We start from the raw sequence: 24,357 nt of genomic DNA, 5'->3' as shown, positions 1-24,357 counted from the left end.
CTTTACCCTTGCTATGTTTCATTTTGAAAGTTCTTCTCTCTTCAGTAGTATGCAATGATAGGAATCTGTTATCTTTTACTGCATTCTGTTTTCTTTACTCCCCATGATGGACAATTTTAACTTGCATATAGTCAGTGTTCAGCCTGAGTTTCTTCCTCACCCATATAACATTATATTCTTAAGAACTTTGCTGCCCTGTTTCTTAATTATTTCCCAAATGTACTCATTAATATTAAACATTTTCTGTGCACTGTCTAAGCAAAAAATGCTCCACAGAGCCACAAGGAATTTATATGTTATTACAGAGTTCTTCTGGTGCTCTTTTGGACACTTTTGTTGTGCCAATTTCTTGCCCATTTTGGTCTTAATAATTCACATTAATTGCATACAAAACATAGCTATGACTGTTTTGTGCAAAAAATCATGACTGCACATTGTAACAAACCATACATCTGCTATTGTAAACATTCACTTCTTCAGCTTGGAAAATTACTTGCAATGGGATCCATAAACAATCGTGTAGGCTTTACACTAAGCCTACATGATTTAAGCATGTTAGTGTGACGAACAGCAATGCTAATTGAATATGTATGCTGCTCATCATGCCTACATGCTTGCAAGCACCTTTCCGTGGCCAGTAATAGCGTCCATGGGCATGGAAAGCATGAGCGCAGAATGTAAACAGGACATCACATACGAGCATGAGCTGTAGCCCAGAAATACTAAGGGCAAGTGCAGTGAATGAATTCTTAAGGAAGGGAGGTGAAATGGGGGAACTGTACACAAATAACATTGGGTGTACTGCAGAAGTAATTAAGGGGGGCAATGTGGAAAATGTAGTCAGATCCTGCAATCAAATGTGCAGAAGTGTCAAAGGAATATTTGTAATATGCTGTCTTATTGATGTAATCATAATTAATCTCAATGTCAGTACTTGACTTATGCACATAAAAAATGACTTGCTAACAAAGCATGTGATAGGGATATAACAAAGGGGAGGTAATGTGATATACATGTTAACAGAATGCTGAATTAAGATAACAGTTAGCAAGGATCACAGCAACATTATGGGATAAATGCATACACTGCAGTTATCGTATATGAGATGTATATACAGGGAATTTAGGTATGCAAGCCAACACCACTGCTGTATTCTCTAGCTCAGCATGTATACACAAGAACAAAAGAACCTTACAGCTATTGTAGTGCACATGAGAAAGAGACATGCTTTTGTAAATAACTGTTATTGTTACCCGTAGGAGAGAGGTTGATCACCTGTAAACATGTAATAGACAACCATGGGTATAGTCATGTAAATGTTAAATAGTAATATAATAACTCTCAACATACTTAAGCGATAAATGTCAACACAAATTGGATAACATTTCAAGATTTCAGGCTTTCCATTGGTTAATAGCACATATCCTGTACATTGTTATACTGGGCATGCTCACAAAGAATTACAAGGAACAGTAACATAACAATAATGCAACAGCAACAACACAGAAAAAATTGTCATAACAGAGGATTGATCACAATTTTGATGCTCTGGCAGCATGTCATACATTGAGAAATGTTTTATGAAAGCCTTCATGTGCCATTAGCAGTACAGTGTGAGGAAAATAATTGCTGTAATAAAGAAATATTTGGATGATGACATGCAATAGAGAGCATAACTATTTTGGAAATAAGTAGTGGCTATGAACAATGACACAGTAAACATTAGTATCTTGTCATTTTTTAACACATACCAAGGCTGATAACAGACATATGCATATTAATCATAGACACCACAGAAATACACAAATATATTGCATCATGAAGAGCACCCTTGAAGGGCTTATATCACTTTCTTATCATAAGAAGTATGGATGCCCTACCCTATAGGACAAGACCTGAAAAAGATGGCCCTCTGACTGTGCCATAACTATTTTCTGTGTATAAGCCACTGCTATCTGCCACACAGATGTTACCAGATTCAAACCCCTGCCTATAATACTAGGGTGTCTACAGATCTCTGAAATTACTAACTGTGCTACAGGAGACTGAAACGGTAGCTGTCACAAATAACTGAAATGAAATCAATGTGTGAAGTAAGAAATGAGTTACAGTTATAATGTCAACAATCTGACTTAGTCAGAATACTGGAAAGGGTCTACAAGTGTTACTGTCCATACAACAGTGAGCAGTACAATATAAATACTTCTTTGCCAAGGAAGCTGTTTCCATCATATACTAAACACACTGTTCCAGACTCCCAGACCTGAACCACAGCCTGTCTGTGTAGGTATGCTATACAAGCCAGGACTAAATGGACCTGCCACAGGAGCACTTATAGCATGATATGTCCCAAATAACTGTTTCACTGCCATACACTCACAACTTTCGATTATATATCCTTCTCCAATATGAAAATGGATATGAAATACTAGATACAATGGTTTTGTATAACATCAGTACATTCATATAATGTTGCCCTTTTCAAGAACTGAGGAAGCTATGTAAGTCTACTAACTAATGTCATGTGAATGAAACACAAGTGCTGCTATGGAAGTCTTAATATAAGGTGACACTCCACCTATGCCAAGTCATTACATCATATGATTATGTTGCATAGTGTCTCTATGAGATAAAAGGGATGGTGGCAGCCTCTCCCACTGTTAATGCACACATCATAACTATTGTGGATGTCATTCATGCATTACAGTATAAAGTAACACAATGATAGCAGTCGCTGAATCTGGGTGTTGAACACCTGATCATTTGACTACAGAAAATACATGATAATGTAGCGAGTGAATGTGCAATGGAAGATACTGTAGCGAGTGAATGTGCAATGGAAGATACTGTAGAGAGTGAATGTGCAATGGAAGATACTGTAGCGAGTGAATGTGCAATGGAAGATACTGTAGAGAGTGAATGTGCAATGGAAGATACTGTGGAGAGTGAATGTGCAATGGAAGAAGTCTCACTACAGTTGTGAGATAGGTTGGTATTTCAAGGCATTACATCATGTTATTTCTGCAGGGATATGTGTGCCTGTTATTGCTATAGCTAGGGAACAACATACAGAGTATTGGCTCATTCCTTCTTACCTAGAGGAGAACACTTACTACAAATGTTATGCAAGGAAAATTTAATCAGATGTCACCATTACTTGGAAGAAAAGCATTGCTGTGTGAGAAATTACCATAGCTTTTTGTTAGAGGAATCAACATCTATACATGTGTGCAGAAGTTGTGCTTGACGATGGTGTTAGTGAGAAGTACAGTCACAATAAGACTGACAGAACATACTGTGATCAGAAATGGCTGTATCTGAACTAACTACCTAATATCATAAGCTAGAGAACAGTGTCTGAACAGTAAGGGCCAGGTGACATATTACTGTACAGCTGTGACACTGCTCAGTTGAATAGATGACATCACCATTGTTTATTAGCTAGATGCTTATGCAAAAAAGTGGTCACAGTTCACTGTACAGCTACATATCATATATGTATATGAAGAGTAGTATACATAGTGTGAATGTGAAAGGCACACTCAGAGCAGGACTCAAACCTCCTAGCTATGTAGGTACAAAATCTACAAAGCACAGTTTCAAAGTCACACACCACAGGAGAAGTCACACTACAACTCTGAGATACTGCGGTTATATAAGCATTATGTAATCATTGTGTTGACAAAAATGTATTTTCCCTGGGGATGCTCAGATTTGCTAATTTAAAACTGAACCACTGAAAATGCATTTCGCCAATAACATCCAGCAAAAACAGTGAAACTTTCTCATTCCTGCCCATCCCCACCAAAACCATAGAAATACTACTAAGAAAATTTAAAACTACCATGATAGCAACAGATAATTTATCATCTGAATGTTTAAAAACTGCAGCAGAAGCCATGTCATGCCCTGTATCAATACTCATTATTAATCTGTTGCCAAACAGTACGTCCCATTAATCTGGAAAAATCTCATACATTATACCCCTACATAAAGGTGGAATTTCAACCAAACTTACAAACTATAGGCCCATAGCAATTCTGTCCCCACTATCTAAACTCTTAGAAAAGTGTATGCATTCTCAACTCCTCCATTATCTCAATCAGCAATAATCTACTGATCAAATTCCAACATGGCTTCAGCCCCTACCTTAGTACCACTACAGCACTCCTCAGCTTTACCAGCACCATAAACCAATTTAAAAACAAAGGGACAACAGTTTCATCTGTCCTTCTTGATATGTCTAAAGCCTTTTATAGTTTCCCACCCCAAACTCCTAGCAGTTCTCTCAAACCTTAAGCTCAGTCTTACCTCTTTCTCCTGGTTCCAAAGTTACCTAGCAGTCCAACAGCAGGCAGTATAGTGGATAGATGACATCTCCCCCCTACTCCCTATCACACTAGGTGTCCCACAAGATTTCATTCTTGGTTCTCTTCTTTTCGGTATTTTTATCAATGACTGTAATACTGCCACACCACAATTTTCCATAACACAATACGCAGATGATTCCAGCCATATATGTGCAGCGCCTAACATACAAAAGCTCCAGGATATAACTCAAAAGTCATTCACTCAAATTGGAACATGGCTATCTAGCTCTCAACTTATACTCAACCTCAACAAGACCAAACTGATATGTTTTCATCTTACCTGACCCTCAGACCCTCCACCCACCTTCTATATCACTACTTCTAATAATGCAAAAAATACCCCTGACACTTCCACAAAACTACTAGGAGTCACAATTGATAACAGACTGAGATTTGACTTACACATATCACTAACAATTTTAATACACAAAAAATAGGAACCCTATATAGAAACAACAAATTCCTAACAGATACCTCTAAAATAGCTATTGCCAGAACCCACATGCTATCTACTCTACTGTATGTCTCACTCAGTCTTATCAACCTTAAAAAAGAATTAGACAAATTAGAAACATGCTACAACAAAATAGCAATGTTTGCCACAGATTCTTCACAGAGGACACATCACTGTCTCACTTTTAAAAAGCAACTGGCTAGAACTGCCAAAACTACTAACTTATAACCAGTTAACTATGGCCCACAAATTACTATATCAACCTGAGAAAACTCCAGCTCTTTTAAATGTGCTTCAGCCATACTCTTAACATAAGTAAACTTTGCTCAGCAAACAAATCACTATTACAAGTCATTAAATCTAAAAACACTGCAGGGGACTATCTATATTCCTACCATGTTATTAAATCCTGGAATCTACTACCTCAATCTATTAGAAGAGCCCCCAACTTAACCCAATTTAGAAAACTATTCAAACAACACTTAGACTCACAGTTCTGCTCATGTAACAGCCCAGGCTAACTATAAACTAATATAAGAATTTCTATCTCTCTCATAAAACTGTCTTTATATTTTGCTACAAACTCACAAGTACATATTTCTCTTCTCACTTTTTTCCTATACTACCTATCCTCTATCACACTATCTTAATCAAAAATATCCTTTCAAACTCACCTACACTATAAAAATCATTTTCTTTTTTCTCTATTTTCTTAACCCTACCTTCCTCACTTTATTTCTCACCTTTTTCCCCTCATTAATAAAATTGAACAAAAAGTGCTACACAATACATTATTCTCCATTTCTTTACTCTAAATTGTATATTATACTGCATAAAGTTCACTAAGCTACCAAATACCAATAAAATCATAAGTACCATATGATCAGAATTTCCTATACTGCACATCTGTATTGTTATCAACTATGATATTTTACTAACCTCACCTGATTTTATTTTTTCCTGTATATGTACTTTATATTACATACCCACTGTCAATAACTATTAGCAATGTATAAAAAAGTAGCATGCTGTTACAGTTGTTAAAATTGTTATTATGTCAATGTTATTATTATGTATTGTCACTGTGTCAAGCGTTTCTTCACGGGCCTCCTCTGAAAATGGGTTCTGAAAGTCAGACTCTCCCGGTTGTTGTTGTGTCTTTCGGCTTTTCCCGGTTAGGGGTCGCCACAGCAGAACTCTGGTCCACTAATGATTGGTAATTGATTTTTATGTGCCGAGTTACAAGCCCTGATGCACAATCACGCATGTCTCCACGCAGAGGACGCTCTAGCTGAGAATCAAACCGGACAGCGTCTTACTGTGAGGCGACAACGCTACCGCAGCACCACTACCGTGGGTAGACTCTCCCGGTAAAAAAATATAAAAATAAACAAAAATAAATAAATAAAGTGGAAATGTGCATAAAGGTGGTTGTGAGGTAACTGACTGTATATGGCAGTAATCACAGTCACAACATTTAAGGATGGACATGAACCATCTACTTATGAAGTTGCACCGTCTGCAAAGCTCAGTATCAATAGCCAGAACCATAGGAGAATTTCAAGTACAAGTCAATTATACAATATCTATGAAAGGATGACATCACCAGTGTATTGCCAAAGAGATGTGTGTGTTAAATAACTTTTACAGCAGTCTGTGGTTGTAAATGTTGCCACTGCAAATATGTGTAAACCAATCCTAAATAAATTTAGTCACACACACACACACACACACACACACACACACACACACACACACACACACACACACACACACACACACACACACACACACACAAACACACACAAACACACACACACAAACACACACACACACTGATAAGGTAATCACTGCTGTATTCCAACCTCCTCCTTATCTTGTTACACATTCTAGATTAGAAAACAGCTTAAGGGTCACAAGTGCCACAGGAGAAGTCTGACATTTAAAGTGTGAGAGTGCACTTTAGAACTATGTCCTCACCAGTGTGCTGCAGAGATGTTGTTATGAAAAGTGGAATAAGTAGATGGGGGGGCTCATCTACCTGTCTAAAAGTTTCCAGATGTGTGATGGATTGATATCAGTTGCTGTGGAAGTTATACTTGTCTCTACAGCCCCACACATACAAGTTCACTACAGTGAGATTTAAACATCCTACCTAGCTAGTTTCATAAACTACAGAGCATTACATGAAAGGTATGCACCACATTAGACAGAAAAGCTGCTAAGGGCAGTTCTCCCATGGGGAGAGACTAGACCAATCCCCAAGATCAGCAAGGTAGACTGCTCTTTACCACCTATCTGACTGTCACTGGGGAACAGAGTCAACTGAGAATCCCAAATAGGAACGAATGAGCCCTAGGACTCTCACCTTGCACAAAACAAATAAGCCAGTTAGATAAAGGTAGAGGAGTCATTAGGCAGGATTGTGGGGGTGTGGCAAAAAAGGATTTTATTTTTTGTAGGCATCTCTAACACAGAACCACTAACAATATATATATATAAACCTTTAAAGGTGTTGTGGGAGGCTGGATAAATGCATGACTCAACTTCTTTGATTACGAATTCTGGACAAAACTACAAATAATGGGGGAGCATGAACAAAGGCCCAAAATCAGGTACACTTTTTGAATAATCTACTTGTTTGTTTGCTTGTTTATTTGTTTGCAAATATTTGCCAGGGAGGTCCAGCTGGGTGGGTCCCCTTTTTTGCCTGGGGAGAGGAGCCCCACATTGCATGCATCTGAAGTGCATATTGTATCACTCAGGACTGTATAGCTTGGCAGATGGTCAGCATATTGCATGCTTTGTATATTATTTGTGGCATGATGGGTTCAGACACATCTGTTTATAAAGTGCACAGTGCGAGAGGATCACAACAATAAGTGGAAAATTCAGCATTGTTCTGCAGGAGGTATAATATTTTTCAGCCTTCTTCTCTCTCAAGACTGCTTACACCCCACTACCCTCAGTTTCTCTTCATCCATACACAATTATATCAGTACTTTTGCTTTACTACCCTTCTTTACTCACACCTTTTCTACACTATTAAAAAAACCTGCACTACACATGTTCTTCCTCACTCATATCAATATTCCTCACACTTATACCTTCAAATGCCAACGTCTCAAAATCAGCTATAGGCCTACAGACTAAACGCAACTTATTTTTCTGCATTCTATCTTCTACTTTTCCCAGATAAACTCTCCTACTTTCTAACTGAAATATAGCCTCATTCTCTATCATTCAAACTCCTCTATTTTTTTTACATTTCAGACAGTTCCTCATACTTGCACACTTAACATTCTACCAACATTTATTACTGTCTCAACTCCAACAAAATTCATATTGTATCCCCAAGCAACATACATCTGAACCTCATATCCCCATCACATCCTATCCATATCAGCAGTCTTGTATCCAAATGTTCAAGTACAATTATCCAAAGCAACAGCCTTTTACTCACAAAACTGGGTAATAAGCATAAAATAAAGCAAAAATACCAGTACCTATACCATCACACCTCCATAATCATAAAACTTAGCTGTGACGTCCACCCAAACCCAGGCCCAACTCAGAATATCACTATCAGCTCCTTTATCACTACAGTCTCACTAATAGTCCCACCCTGGCTTCATATATACCATATCAACTTACAAGCTATTTATAACAAACTCACTCAAGTGCATGCATGATTAGCACTATGCAATCTATAGACATCTCACTTGCCACTCAAACCTGGCTCTGCCAGGAAATAAAGAAATGAAGAAATTGTCCTGACAGGTTATAACATTGTCAGATTAAACAGAGCCAGCAAAAAAGCTGGTAGTGTCACTATTTTCTACAATATCATAAAAAATATGTCCCTTTTCCTCCAAATCCTGTCAACTTTTTATAACTGGAAATCCTACTATCCATGCTAAAACTAAACATTCACAAGACAGTCACAATCATGGATATATACATATCCCTCTCCCTGGTAATGATGTCAAAACACTGGAAGACATTCTCTCCTGAGCCTCCTCAAAAATTTCTCATGAAACTATTGTCCTGGGTAATGTTAATATAGATTGCCAAGCCATACAATCTGAAAAATCCAACCAATAATATGCATCTGTACAAATTCACCCTAACTATAACCACACCAACTAGATATAACAAAGCCACAGTCAGACAATCAATGCTCAGCTGGATCCCGGCATCCCAAATAAAATATAATCCCATGGAGCTCCGTAAGACAGCCTATGTGATCACTTACCAATCTGCACCATAAGGTGCCAAAACAACAGCCCCAAAAGACATTACAGCCTAGTTATAAAACTTAACTACTTTTCTCAAAGTCACTTTTATTAATACACTACACCTCTTTAAATGGGAGTCATATTTCAATAAAATCTTCCTAGGTGTTCTAAACACACTAGCCTCCCTCAGAATATTAAGAGTCAAGGCTAACCCTGACCTATGGCTATCCTTAGCAACTAAACAACTCAAGAAATAACTAGACAAAGCATAGAAGGTCTTGGACAGAAAATAAAACAGTTCCCACTTTACTAGCATATAGACAACTAAGAAACATAACAAAGTGATGTATCATCAATGATACAATGATCAGAAAGCATATTATTCAACCAATCCAGACACATGCACTATCCAAAACTGGGCCTCAAGCAATACAATTTTAAATCCAGATCAAAGGACAGCCAGCAATAAACACAGAGAAACAAAATGATACCACAGCCAACGAATTCAATACCCACTTTATACAGACAGTACAGTCATTAATCTACCAGGTAAATAACCAAGCTCTTGATGTCCCTACTCAGTCAAATAACCTCCTTCAACATTTCTCCTTCCAACCAATTCCCACAGATGCCATCAAAAAATACCTCAAAAAATTAAAGCGTCTTACAATTGTCCTTGAAAATCTACTTGGTGAATATCTTAAAATAACAACTGAGGCTATTGCATATTCAGTTTCAATTCTGATAAATCATTGATCTGTATCTGAAATTAAAGTCCCCTTGCTATAGCAAATAATCATTCATTATTCCACTACACAAGACTGGAATGAATAAATACAGATTTTTCAAACTCCAGGTCAATTGCCATTTTATCTCCCCATCAAAAATATTACAAAAATATATTCATATGAAGCTTCTTGACTATTTAATAGATAACCTATTTCTACATTCAATCCAACATAGGTTCTGTCCATATCACAATACAATTATTGTTCTGTTGAATTTTGTTAATGCTGTCAATACCCAGAGAAATGATAGAAGCATAGTCTCTACCATCTTCCTAGACTTATCAAAAGCTTTTAATATTGTCTCCCAACAGAAAATAGTACATAAACTCTAAACCTTGAAGATCAACAACACTTCATTATAATGGCATCATAGCTTTAAGGGTGTGCACACACAACAAACTATTAGTTTAAGGGTGTGCACACTTATGCAGCCAGTGTATCATACATTTATTTGTTATATTTTCCCCTAACAGATTTGTTTGTTTTTCAATTAAATTGTACATGTTATATGTCACATTAAAGGTGGGAAAAGTTTTGAAATGATTTATTGTGGTCTCATTTTTTTATATCACAAAAACCTGGCATTTTAACAGGGGTGTGTATGGTAATATGCCTGATATAATTTCCTGTTCCATGTGCAGTGTGTTTCATGACATAAAAAAAAAAATAATAAACCTGTCTTGGTTTATAATGCAATAAGGGTATAAGCATGTATTTGCTGTGCCCAGAAGAAGTTTTTATAACATGTTATGGGCCAAGACACCCAGACACCCTGGCACCCAGATGCAACCAACTACAACAGCAAGACAGAGCAACAGATAAAGTAGGACAAAAATGGCAAAGATGGCTACTGACACTTCTTCAGCAAAGCCTTCAGTAGTGAATCTGACAAACCAGAGCTATCAGTCTTGGAAATTCAGGATGAGGATGCTTCTAATAAGAGCAGGTATGTGGAAATGTGAAAATAAAGTCAGACTGGCAGAACCCGTGTAAGAGTGGATAGAAAAGGATCAAAATGCTCAGAGCACGAGTTCCCTTTGCATAGATGATGATCAGATTATACATATATGTAACTGGAACCGCTAAAGAAATGTGGGAGGAACTGCAAAAGGTACATGAAAGAGCTAATCTCAGCAATAAACTCTATTTAATTAGAAAACTATATCAGACCAAGCTGATGAAAGGCCAGGATATGCAGGATTATATAAGGCATGCCTTAGAAATGGTTGAAAGGCTGATAGGTATTGGGGAAGATATAAAAGACTTTCACATCAGAACACTTTTACTTAGTGATCTACCTGAAAGTTATGAGATATTTGTTACAGCACTTAACGCCCATCCCGATGTTGAACGGACATTAAAGTATGTTAAAGGCACGCTTGTGGATGAATGCATGCACAGGACAGAAAGCAATAACAATGGAATTGTGTACAGTATGGATTTTGCTTTAAAGATGAAAAACAGAAATAAAAAGAGTAATATGCAGCTAGAAACATGTGAATGCTTTGTGTGTAAAAAAACAGGACACTTAAAAGCAGATTGCAAAATCTGGAAAGCTAGACTGCAAAGACAAGCCAAACCACAAGAAGCTAAGAATCTTAAGGAATGCAGATGTTACCTCAGACACTGAGTATGCATTTGAGTCCAAATGTGGTACATCATCTCTGCAGGCATGGTGTATTCATTCAAGAGTTATGACTCACATGACCAATGACAGAAATTTCTCCACTCGACTCAAGCAAAACAAAACAGAAAAAATCACCACAGCTAACTGGCAGGTAATAAACTCAGAAAGAATCAGAGATGATTTTATTTACTACCTTATCTATCAGAGTATCACCAGATGTGCCTGATCTTGAAAGTACCTGTTGTCAGTGAAGAAGCTTATAAACCAAAGCAACATAGTGACTTTCCAAGTTGACAGTTCTGTCATCATCATACTCAAAAACTCCAACATCACAGATGAACTATATCAGCTGAACTGCAGTGAAATGGTTAATACAACCAACGAGGAAAAACATTCAAACTGAATTCATACTTGGCACGGACATCTTGGGCACAGACGTCCTGACACAATGAAGAAAACAGTCGAGGGTAGCAAAAATTAGCCAGTGTGCACAAATAATGAAATGTACCAGCTGCTTTAAGGGAAAAATGATGAGAAAGCCTTTTCCAAAGCAGAGCAACAGCAGAGCTCAAAAACCTCTGCACTTAATTCATTCAAATCTTTGCGGTCCATTGAAAAAGATGACTCCAGAAAAGAAGAGGCATTTTCTTAGTTTCATTGATGATTACGTTAGGTACACCACATTGTACCTGTTGCACAACAAGGATGAAGTGCCATCAAAGTTAGAAAGTATCTAGCTCAACTAAGTAATAATAATTTGGTAGACTGCCCGGAGTGCTACGTACAGACAACGGGTCTGAATATATAAGTGGCACAGCAGAAGCCAGTCAAAGAAAACATGGAATTATGCTCCAGACCACTGTACCATATAACCCAGAACAAAACGGGGTTGCAGAGAGAATGAATTGGACTCTCTGTGAAAGTGGAAGGAGCATGCTTTTTGATACTGATATACTGGGGAGAGAGACTATCACAACTGCATGCTATCTCCAAAATCTCTTGCCAGGAAAAGCAACAAAGAAAACTCCATATGAACTGTGGAACAGAAAGAAATCATATTTGAGTCACATCAAAATTTTTGGAAGTAAAACCTATGTGCACATTCCAAAGGAAAAAGATACAAAATGGGATCCATGTACAAAGGAAGGTGTACTTGTGGGTTACAGCGAGTCTCAAATAGGATACAGAATTCTACATCCAGACACAAACAAGATAACAATCAGCAGAAATGTGATTGTCGATGAAAGTTCTGTGTGTTTACAGTTTCAGGAACTGACACAAACTGTTCAGTCTGAAGAAAACATCTGTGTCACAAAAAAAAAACAAGAACAAAGCTACATAGAAATGGAAGTTATTGCAGCCAATTCAAAAACTGATAAAAAAGATGCTGAACCACATGTGACTTAATTCTGAAAATCAACAATAAGCAATAAACGTATTCTTCCTACATGTTTGTTATATGGCTCACACAGCAGTTCAGGCTGAGTCAGGTTCATGGGAAGAGATACAAAAACTACCACCACATGAGAAACAAATGTGGATTAGAGCTGCTGATGAAGAGATGACATCATTCAATGACCTCCAGACACGGATGTTTTCACAGCTACCTCAAGGTAAACATGTACTCATAGGTAAATGGATTTTTAAAGTGAAATGTGACTCTGAAGGAAAGTTTGTAGGTACAAGGCAAGGTTAATTGCAAAAAGTTACTCACAAAAATTTGGTGACGACTACAATGCTACTTTTGCTCCAGTTGCAAAGCAAAGTACTTTCAGAACACTGCTGACAGTGGAGGCGTTACAAAAATTATTGTAAAACATCACAATATCAAGACAGCTTTTCTTAACGCAGATATAAAAGAGGAAATATACATATCATGGCCAGAAGGATATGTAAAACGTGGAGAAAATCATCTTGTTTGCAAACTGAAAAAATCTCTGTATGGTCTTAAGCGGCTCGAACATGGAACTCAAAAGTAAACAAAGTTCTGCTAGATGAAGGATTCATGTGAAGCAAAGCCGATCCATGCCTATAATCTAAATGTATAGATGCAGAATGGCTGCATCTGTTAGTCTATGTGGAAGACTTGATTATTGCTTACAAAAGGAATGACACAATTGCAAAGTTAATAGCAATACTCAATCAGCCGATCTTGGTGAGGTGACATGCTACCTAGGAATTAACATACGGCGTGAGAAGGTCAGCAATTTTCTGTTGAACCAGAGTGCGAAAATTGATTCAATTCTTCAACAGTTCAACATAGCTGAGGCTAAAGGAGCAAGCATGCCCATGGACATAACTTATCCAAAGTTGGAAGGAGAGGAAGATCTTCTACCATCTAATGAGCAGTAACAGACAAGCAGTGGGGGCACTTCTGCACACTGCAACCATAACATGTCCAGACATTGCAGCAGCCATGTTACTTCTCTGCAGGCATGTAAGTAAACCACATCAAAGAGACTTGAATTCAATAAAAAACGTTTATGAGGTATCTCAAAGTGACAACAGGCTTGAGTTTAAAGTTGTCAACAACTGGTGACTTAAATCTCACAGGAGATGTGGACTCTGATAGGGTGGGTGACCTCAGCATACACAAATCTGCAAGTGGTTACTTGTTCAAATTAGGAAACAGTCCTATATCCTGGTCCAGCAAGAAACAGAGCTCAGTGGCATTGTCTTCTACAGAGGCAGAATATATCTCTGCTGCGTATGCCAGTCAAGAAGCCGTTTGGTTGCAGCAGTTACTTGAAGAGCTTGGAGAACCAGTGTCCCAGGCTCCAGTCTTACATGAGGACAATCAGATATGCATTAAGCTTGCAATCAGTGAGAAGATCCATGCAAGAACCAAGCATATCAATGTCAACCATCTTTACATTCATGACTTTATTTGAACAAAAAGTGATTGTGCTTTCATATTGTGAAATTGATAAAAATGATTGCTGATGCTATGACAAACCCACTCACAGTAAACAAGCCTGTAAATTTTAGATCACAAATGGGTTTGACATAAGTAGTGGTTGTTGAATGGAAAGTATTACACACACACACACACACACACATATAAATAAATAAATATATATATATATATATATATATATATATATATATATATATATATATATATATATATATATATATATATATATATATATATATATATATATATATATATAAAACTAAAAACCTTCAAAACTAAACTAGGAGGGTATACAAATAAACTCACAGGGAAAGCAGTTTTCTAAGCTCTTTCATCCTTTATTTGATGTATAGGACTTCATCAGAGAATCGACGTATACAAATGAAAACAGTAATGGTACCTGTTTAAATAGTTAGAAACACGTGGTACATAAAAATAGTTACTATTAGATCCAATCAGCAGTAATAAAAACAGTTAAACAGCCTATAGATTCAAAAGTAGGAGTGGAGACCAATCATAACAGAGTATTGAATAATCTCTCATGGCAACCGCTGTTCATGGAAGTAATTCTAAAATATGAAAATAGTTACAATAAAGAAATATGTGTAAAAAATTACATTATCAGTATATGAAACAAGTAAAGAAACAAATTAATTAATAATAAAAGTAGTGTGATGCCAAATGTTCAAAGTGGCAACATAAAACTTAATATGTACCAGCACGCTGAACATAACTTGCTAGTTAAACAACTGTCCAATCAAGTTAGAATAAAAATGCAAACAGCCTATTGAAATCAGACGTGCATAAAGACAAATGGAAACAGAGTGTTAAGCATCACCAGAGGCTAGATATGTAAATGAATAGTCTAATAGAAAACTATAGAATTAAAAAAGTAATGCAAGACAAAAAATATATAGAAGGCTTAGGAAACTGAAATATAAATATAAAAATAAAAGTATATAATGTACAGACAATCAATAACCTAGTGTAGCCAGCATAAAGCACATCTAATGCTAATACTGTCACTGAGTCCTGGAGCTGAATCATCTCCTAATTGTAATTGCCCTAACAGGTGAATGTTTCTCCAAAACAAAGAAGGAAAATCCTGTGAAGTTGGAACATTTTGTGCTATGATATCCCAATGCATTAGAGTTGTCTTTCTTTCTGATCACCGCCAGGTGTTCTTTCATTCTATCGGAAAGCTTTCTGTAAGTCTTTCCTATGTAGAAGGACTGGCAATGTTTGCAGACAGCTGCATATACTACCCAATCAGTATGGCAGTAACAGAACTGTCTAAACATCACTTTGTAACCACAATGTGGAAAAGTGTAAGAGCTGCCACACAAAATGTGTTGACACACAACACAATGACCACAGTTAAACATTCCTGGAGGTTCCTGCTGTGTAGAAGGATTAACAATCTTGTATGGACGATCCCTATTCTCAAAGCTACGTCTCAGGGAAAATTATTTTTTGTAAGCAAAAGATGGTTGTGGTCCGAGGACTTGTTTCAGTGCATCCTGACTGGAAAAAATATTCCAATTCCTGGTGATCACTTGTTGTATAGCTTGCATGTCCCTGCTGATAGGCAGAGGGAAACTACACTGCCTATCAGATATAACAGGACATTATTCACTTTGGTGTAGCCACATTGTAGAATAGGCTTGCGCATAAACTCCCTTTCAAGTTGAACTTTTTTTAACTCAGTGTCAATGAGGTTAGTAGGGTAGTTACTGGCTAAAAACATGAGTTTGAGAAAATTTGCTTCTGCATTAAACTCATTATTTTCACTAATGATGCGCGAGAGGCTGATGAATTGTCCATGAACTACGTTCCTTTTAACAAAAGGATGGTGCTGGCTGCTGTATTCAAGAAAGTTGTTCCTGTACGTTTTCTTACGGTGGATAGATGATTTCAATGTGTTAGTGGAGGGATTCATGTTAATAACAGTGTCCAGGAAGTTAATGGATGTGCCTTTGCCAGAGATTGTGAACTCCAAGTAACTGATGCTATCCGTAAGTTCAGTGATAAAGGAAGATAGTTCATTCTGCGTTCCCTCCCACACAAAAAAAATACCATCTATGTAATGCCTGTAAAGGCGTACAGAATGAAATCCAGGAAGATGCACTAGAGTTTCATATTCCCATGTACGCAATACGAGATTCACAAAGGAGGGGGCAATTTTTGACCCCATTGCCACTCCCCGTATTTGTTTGTAGGTTTTTTGGTTGAAGTGGAAGAAATTATTAGTAAGAACTACTTGCATTAGTTCACAAATTGTGTCAACTCTGGCTATGGAGTACCCAGCGTACTTGGAGAGAAAGAGTTTAACAGCATCCATTCCCTCTTGGTGTGGGATGTTGGTGTACAGAGCCACAATATCGAGGGTAACTAGTAGGCATCTGGTGGGGTCAATGCCAGCTCTATAAAGATGGCTTAAGAAATCCCAGGAATCCTTGAGTTAAAATCTGGTAGCCTGTACTATGGGTTAAGGATAGTATCCAGGTAGTCCAATATCTTCTCTGTCTTAGTTCATTGGTTGGAAATAACATGCCTGAAAGGGAGGTTCAATTCATTTTTGTGCACTTTAGGGATGCCGAACATCTTCTCTAAACTGGGGTTAGGGACAAGCATGTAAAGGTATTCATCTAAAGTGATGTTTTGTGATAGTTCAAGTTTTTTCAATAGTACGTCTATCTTATGGAATTGTCTGTTAACCTTATCGATGTTCGTGGCTACATAGAAGGACTCATCAGTAAGGTCAGTTTCAATCTTGTGAATATATTCATCATGTGACATGAGCACTGTTTCAGTGCCTTTATCGGCTTTCATTATTCTGAGCATATGATCAAGTTTAAGGTTTTTTAATGCTTCCATCTCATTGGTAGTTAAATTGAACCATTTCAAATTGTTGTGTTGGTTCAGAAGCTGTCTGATATCATGTTCACATACTTTCATGAAGGTGTGAACTTCTTGATGTAGTGTAGGGTTGAACAGGCTCTTGTTTTTCACTGTAGGGTAGTAATCAGGGCTGTTATCTGAGTCTGATTCCGATTGTTCACCTTCTTTATCACTATGGTTGTAATGCCAGATCTTCAGGTTGAGTTTTCTTGAAAAAAATCTGAGTTCAAGTAAAGCATCAGTTATGCTAGCTCTCTGCCCTGGGATGAACGTGAAACCTTTACTTAATAGCTGCAGGTGGGCTTCTGAGAAAGTTCTATCAGTCCAATTAAATACTGGGCAAGAGAGAGCATCCTGTTTGATATCAATATCATTAGTTGTTAAATCATGCGATGGCTCCTGGTTCTCATGGGTGTCCATGTGGGAACATGTCTGTGTCCTCTCATTCTCCCTCTTCTCCCTCGGCCAATTCTGTTCTGGGCTCTCGTTGTGTTTGTTAGGTCCCACTGGCCTAATTCTAAAAAATTATTCTGATTCTCCTCAAAAAGGGGTATGTTATTTGTCAGAACAGTGGGGTAGTTGGGACTGGTGCAACTGTTCTCATCGATATTACCTTCATGCAGAATAGAGGGGTTATTAAGTTGTGTATCTTGAGGACGAGGACTATCAATTAATTGGTGTGTTTGTTCTGTACTAGTAGCAGCTGTAGGTCCATTAGAGGTGTGTGGCACCATGACCTCTGTTCATTGTGAAAGATGTGTTGTCTGTGACCTCTGCCTCTTTTATTATTATTAATTGGGTATGCTGTGTCCTCATCATATTGTTTGAGGTCTCTGTACAGTTTATTTCTTTTCCTGTTCATCAGCATCTCAATATGTCGTTTGATTTTAGAGCTAATTCCGTCAAAAAGATGGCAAAACTGGTAGAAAATATTTGTGCTTTAAAATCTTACTGTGTAATGTTTCAATATCTTCCTTCAACGATTTTAATTTGTTATCATTGTTGCTTACCAAAATTTTGAGTGTACTAATTCCTGCATCATTATATACCTTAATCAGGTCATTGTGAAGCTGAGAGCCAGCCGTAGTGCCATTCAGGAAATGATAGAATCTTAATCCCTGTGGTACTATGTTATGATGGATGCAGGTGTTGAGGTAGTAACTGTCATATTCAATATTCTTGAAAAGCGTCAACGATCGCTCCAAAAAGTAGATTCAGTTTTTGCACACCAAATTAGGGTGTTCAGTATTAAACTCTATAGTCACTGCATTTTTATTCCTGAGGGACTCTAGATTGTTGAGAAATGGGTTGCTAACTGTCTGTATTAACTGAAGTACTGACCCCGATGTCAGTAATGTGTCAGTGGAGGTATTCATTCTGGCAATATTCTCTGCTAGGTCATTGGAATGCCTAAGAGGAGTAAACTGTTGTGAAAACAGGCTTTGGTTTAACCTGGTGTTAAAGTCCTGGTTAACAGAAATGCTTCCAGTTTGTTGGAGAGAACTGTTGTATTTTTCAAGCAATAACTGATGCTCTGTTAATAGCCTGATTAATGGATAACATGAGGTTGGCTAACTCCATAGACTGCATGCGTATAAATTGTTCTAAATTGTTATTGCTATTGGAGCCAGGCTCTATCCTGTGGTCATTCTCCATGTCTAGTAAATCGGAACTGTAATTACTAGTAATTAAACTGACTAAGCGAACTATTGAAGGAAAAATAACAAATGACTAAAAAACTTCAAAACTAAACTAGGAGGGTATACAAATAAACTCACAGGCAAAGCAGTTCTCTAAGCGCTTTCATCATTTAGTCGATGTATAGGACTTCATCAGAGAATCGATGTGTACAAATGAAAACAGTAATGGTACCTGTTTAAATAGTTAGAAACACGTGGTACATAAAAATAGTTACTATTAGATTCAATCAGCAGCAATCAAAACAATTAAACAGCCTATAGATTCAAAAGTATGAGTGGAGACCAATCATAACAGAGTATTGAATAATCTCTCATGGTGACCACTGTTCATGGAAGCAATTCTAAAATATGAGAATAGTTACGATAAAGAAATATGTATAAAAAAAATCAACAGTATATCAAACAAGTAAAGAAACAAATTAATTAATAATAAAAGCAGTGTGATGCCAAATGTTCAAAGTGGCAACATAAAACTTGATATGTACCAGCACGCTGAACATAACATGCCAGTTAAACAACTGTCCAATCAAGTTAGAATAAAAATGTAAACAGCCTGTTGAAATAAGATGTGCATAAAGACCAATGGAAACAGAGTGTTAAGCATCACTAGAGGCTAGATATGTAAACGAATAGTCTAATATAAAACTATAGAATTAAAAAAGTAATGCAAGACAAAAAATATATAGAAAGCTTAGGAAACTGAAATATAAATATAAAAATAAAAGTATATAATGTACAGACAATCAATAACCTAGTGTAGCCAGCATAAAAAAAAAAAAAAAAAAAAAAAAAAAAAAAAAAAAAAAAATCTGTAACTTTTATACAGCAAATATCTACTATATGTATGTTCGTATGTATGATCTGCTCTGACTTATTGTGTTTGTTGTTTTGACCTTATATGTTATGACTGTTGACCTATTATTGTGATCGTTGCTTTGTTGTCTCCCTATGATATCTTTTCTCCCTTTAGACCCGGGGACCCTGGCCCACTCAAATGTAAAAAATAAAAAAAAATAAAAACAAATAAAAAATAAATAAAATAAAGAACATCTAATGCTAATACTGTCATTGAGTCCCATAGCTGAATCAGCTCCTAATTGTAATTGCCATAACAGTTCTTTCATTTCTAACAGTGTGTTGCAATCACCGAAAAAAGTTAAAGTTTCTCTAAAACAAAGAAGGAAAAATCCTGTGACGTTGGAACATTTTGTGTTATGATATACCAATTCATTAGAGTTGTCTTTCTTTCTGATCACCGCCAGGTGTTCTTTCATTCTATCGGAAAGCTTTCTGTAAGTCTTTCCTATATAGAAGGATTGGCAATGTTTGCAGACAGCTGCATATACTACCCAATCAGTGTGGCAGTAATAGAACTATCTAAACATCACTTTGTAAGCACAATGTAGAAAAGTGTAAGAGCTGTCACACAAAATGTGTTGACACACAGCACAATGACCACAGATAAACATTCCTGGAGGTTCCTGTTGTGTAGAAGGCTTAACCATCTGGTATGGACAATCCCTATTCTCAAAGCTACGTCTCAGGGAAAATGATTTTTTGTAAGCAAAAGACGGCTGTGTTCTGAGGACTTGTTTCAGTGCATCCTGACTGGAAAAAATACTCCAGTTCCTGGTGATCACTTGTATAGCTTGCATGTCCCTGCTCCTAGGTAGAGGGAAACTACACTGCCTATCAGAGGTAACAGGGCATTCTTCACTTTTGGTGTAGCCAAATCACAGAATAAGCTTGTGCATAAACTCCCTTTTTCTAACTCAGTGTCAATGAGGTTAGTAGGGTAGTTTCTGGCTAAAAACATGAATTTGAGAAAATTTGCTTCTGCATAAACTCATTATTTTCACTAATGATGCACGAGAGCCTGATGAATTGTGAACGAATTACGTTCCATTTAACAAAATGAGGGTGCTGGCTGTGGTATTCAAGAAAGTTGTCCCTGTACATTTTCTTACGGTGGATAGATGATTATAATGTGTTAGTGGAGGGGTTGATGTTAATAACAGTGTCCAGGAAGTTAATGGATGTGCCTTTGCCAGAGATTGTGAACTCCAAGTAACTGATGCTATCCGTAAGTTCAGTGATAAAGGAAGATAGTTCATTCTGCGTCCCTCTCACACAAAAAAAATGTCAACTATGTAATGCCTGTAAAGGCGTACAGAATGAAATCCACATTAGAATCATCTTTCCACTGTAAGAAAACATACAGGAACAACTTTCCTGAATACAACAGCCACCACTCTCCTTTTGTTAAAAGGAACGTAGTTCGTGGACAATTCATCAGGCTCTCGTGCATCATTAGTGAAAATAATGAGTTTAATGTAGAAGCAAATTTTCTCAAACTCGTGATTTTGGCCAGAAACTACCCTACTAACCTCATTGACACTGAGTTAGAAAAAGTTCAACTTGAAAGGGAGTTTATGCACAAACCTATTCTACGATTTGGCTACACCAAAAGTGGAGAATGCCCTGTTACCTCTGATAGGCAGTGTAGTTTCCCTCTACCTATCAGCAAGGACATGCAAGCTATATGACAAGTGATCACCAGGAACTGGAATATTTTTTCCAGTCAGGATGCACTGAAACAAGTCCTCGGAACACAACCGTCTTTTGCTTACAAAAAATAATTTTCCCTGAGACGTAGCTTTGAGAATAGGGATCGTCCATACCAGATGGTTAATCCTTCTACATAGGAACCTCCAGGAATGTTGTGGTCATTGTGTTGTGTGTCAACACATTTTGTGTGGCAGCTCTTACACTTTTCCACATTGTGGTTACAAAGTGATGTTTAGACAGTTCTATTACTGCCATACTGATTGGGTAGTATATGCAGCTGTCTGCAAACATTGCCAGTCCTTCTACATAGGAAAGACTTACAGAAAGCTTTCCGATAGAATGAAAGAACACCTGGCGGTGATCAGAAAGAAAGACAACTCTAATGCATTTGGGGATAAAATAGCATAAAATGTTCCAACTTCACAGGATTTTCCTTCTTTGTTTTGGAGAAACTTTCACTTTTTTCGGTGATTGCAACATGCTGTTAGAAATGAAAGAACTGCTATGGCAATTACAATTAAGAGCTGATTCAGCTCTGGGACTCAATGACAGTATTAAAATTAGATGTGCTTTACACTGGCTACGCTAGGTTATTGATTGTCTGTACATTATATACTTTTATTTTTATATTTATGTTTCAGTTTCCTAAGCCTTCTATATATTTTTTGTCTTGCATTACTTTTTTAATTCTATAGTTTTCTATTAGACTATTCATTTACATATCTAGCCTCTAGTGATGCTTACCACTCTGTTTCCATTGGTGTTTATGCACATCTTATTTCAATATGCTGTTTGCATTTTTATTCTAACTTGATTGGACAGTTGTTTAACTAGCATGTTATGTTCAGTGTGCTGGTACTTATTAAGTTTTACATTGCCACTTTGATCATTTGGCATCACACTACTTTTATTATTAATTAATTTGTTTCTTTACTTGTTTCATATACTGATAATTTTATTTTTTACACATATTTCTTTATCGTAACTATTCTCATATTTTAGAATTGCTTCCACGAACAGCGGTCACCATGAGAGATTATTCAATACTCTGTTATGATTGGTCTCAACTCCTACTTTTGAATCTATAGGCTGTTTAACTGTTTTGATTACTGCTGATTGGATCTAATAGTAACTATTTTTATGTACCGCGTGTTTCTAACTATTTAAACAGATACCATTACTGTTTTCATTTGTATACGTCGATTCTCTGATGAAGTCCTATACATCAAATAAAGGATGAAAGAGCTTAGAAAACTGCTTTGCCTGTGAGTTTATTTGTATACCCTCCTAGTTTAGTTTTAAAGTTTTTTAGCCTTTTGTTATTTTCCTTCAATAGTTCGCTTAGTCGGTTTAATTACTACCCATATATATATATATATATATATATATATATATATATATATATATATATATATATATATATATATATATATATATATATATATATATATATATCAACAACTACTATGCGTGTGTATAATATATTTCAGTTATGTGTAATATGTTTAGCTGCAAGATGGCAGTGTTTTCTTGTGGGTACTTATGGTAATATGCTTGATGCAATTTCCTGTTCCTTGTGCTTTGTGTGTTTTACACATCAGTGTGTATAGTGAACCTAGTCAGCCACTGTAGCAAGACAGCACATGCATATAAGTTACTGAACTCATATGAGATCAGTACCATTTTGTTTAGTCAGCGGGTGTGAATGTAAGCATGAATGGAGATGCACAAGTAAGTGTGTTAGAAGTAATGAGTCAGTCAGTTTGTTTGTGTCTTTCGGCTTTTCCCAGTTAGGGGTCACCACAGCGGAACTCCCGTCCGCTAATAATTGGCAGTTGATTTTTAAGTACCGGCTTCCCAGGCCTTCAATGAAGGTATGCCCATTCACGCATGTCTCCACACAGAAAACTCTCTAGCTGAGAATCAGACCAGACATCGTCTTACTGTGAGGCAACAATGCTACCGCAGCACCACCGCCGTCAGTCAGTAAGCATTTATAGGTTCATAAGTTCATGGGTAGATACTAGGCTATCTGTCCTAGGGCATTTATAAGCCTAGCCAGAGTGTATTTGGCTTCCACCTCCCTATTAGATTAGCCTACTGTGCCTCTGTAAAGTAGGTCACAGAAGGTACCCTTTTAAGATTAGTTTAATGTGCCTCTGTCTAGCAGGGACACTGAAGAGATCCCAGGGGTGAATTTGCGATTTCCCATCCACGTGTCCAGATTTCGCTTGAAGAGGGTCAGCGAGGGGCTATGTCTAACATGAATTGGGATTCTGTTCCAGAGTGAGGGGAGCCTCTGGGAAATGAATCTGTTCCTCCAGCATGTCCTATTTATTTTTGTGCTGAGGTTTAGGTCCCTGGAGCATGTAGCTCTAAGGGACTTCCATTTTTTGAGGTGGAGCATGTCCATTAATTCTGGGTTTGACATGGCTTTGTACGTCAGGTATAGATCGCCTCTGAGTAGGCGGTAAGCAACTGAGTAGAGCTGGAGTTTCTTTAGTCGAGCTGCATAGGACATCTGTTTGTAGCCCATGATCCTCTTGGTGAGGTACTTTTGGGGTCTCTCCAGTTGCTGCAGGTGTTGGGTAAGGTACATCCCAAATGGGGCATTGTATTCAATTATGGACCTGATGAGTGACAAGTAGAGGGGCGCAATAACCTCTCTTGATCTAGATGCAAACCCTTTCATGATAAGGTGGGCTATATAGAAGGTCTTTCTAACCACTTTGGCAATGTGATTATCAAAGGAGAGATTACTATCTACGTTGGTCCCCAAATCTCTAATTACTTC

Source organism: Protopterus annectens, chromosome 2.part0 (assembly GCF_019279795.1).
Source record: "Protopterus annectens isolate FY-2018-M chromosome 2.part0, PAN1.0, whole genome shotgun sequence".
Taxonomy (NCBI): domain Eukaryota; kingdom Metazoa; phylum Chordata; order Ceratodontiformes; family Protopteridae; genus Protopterus; species Protopterus annectens.
Note: the sequence above shows the minus strand (reverse complement) of the source record.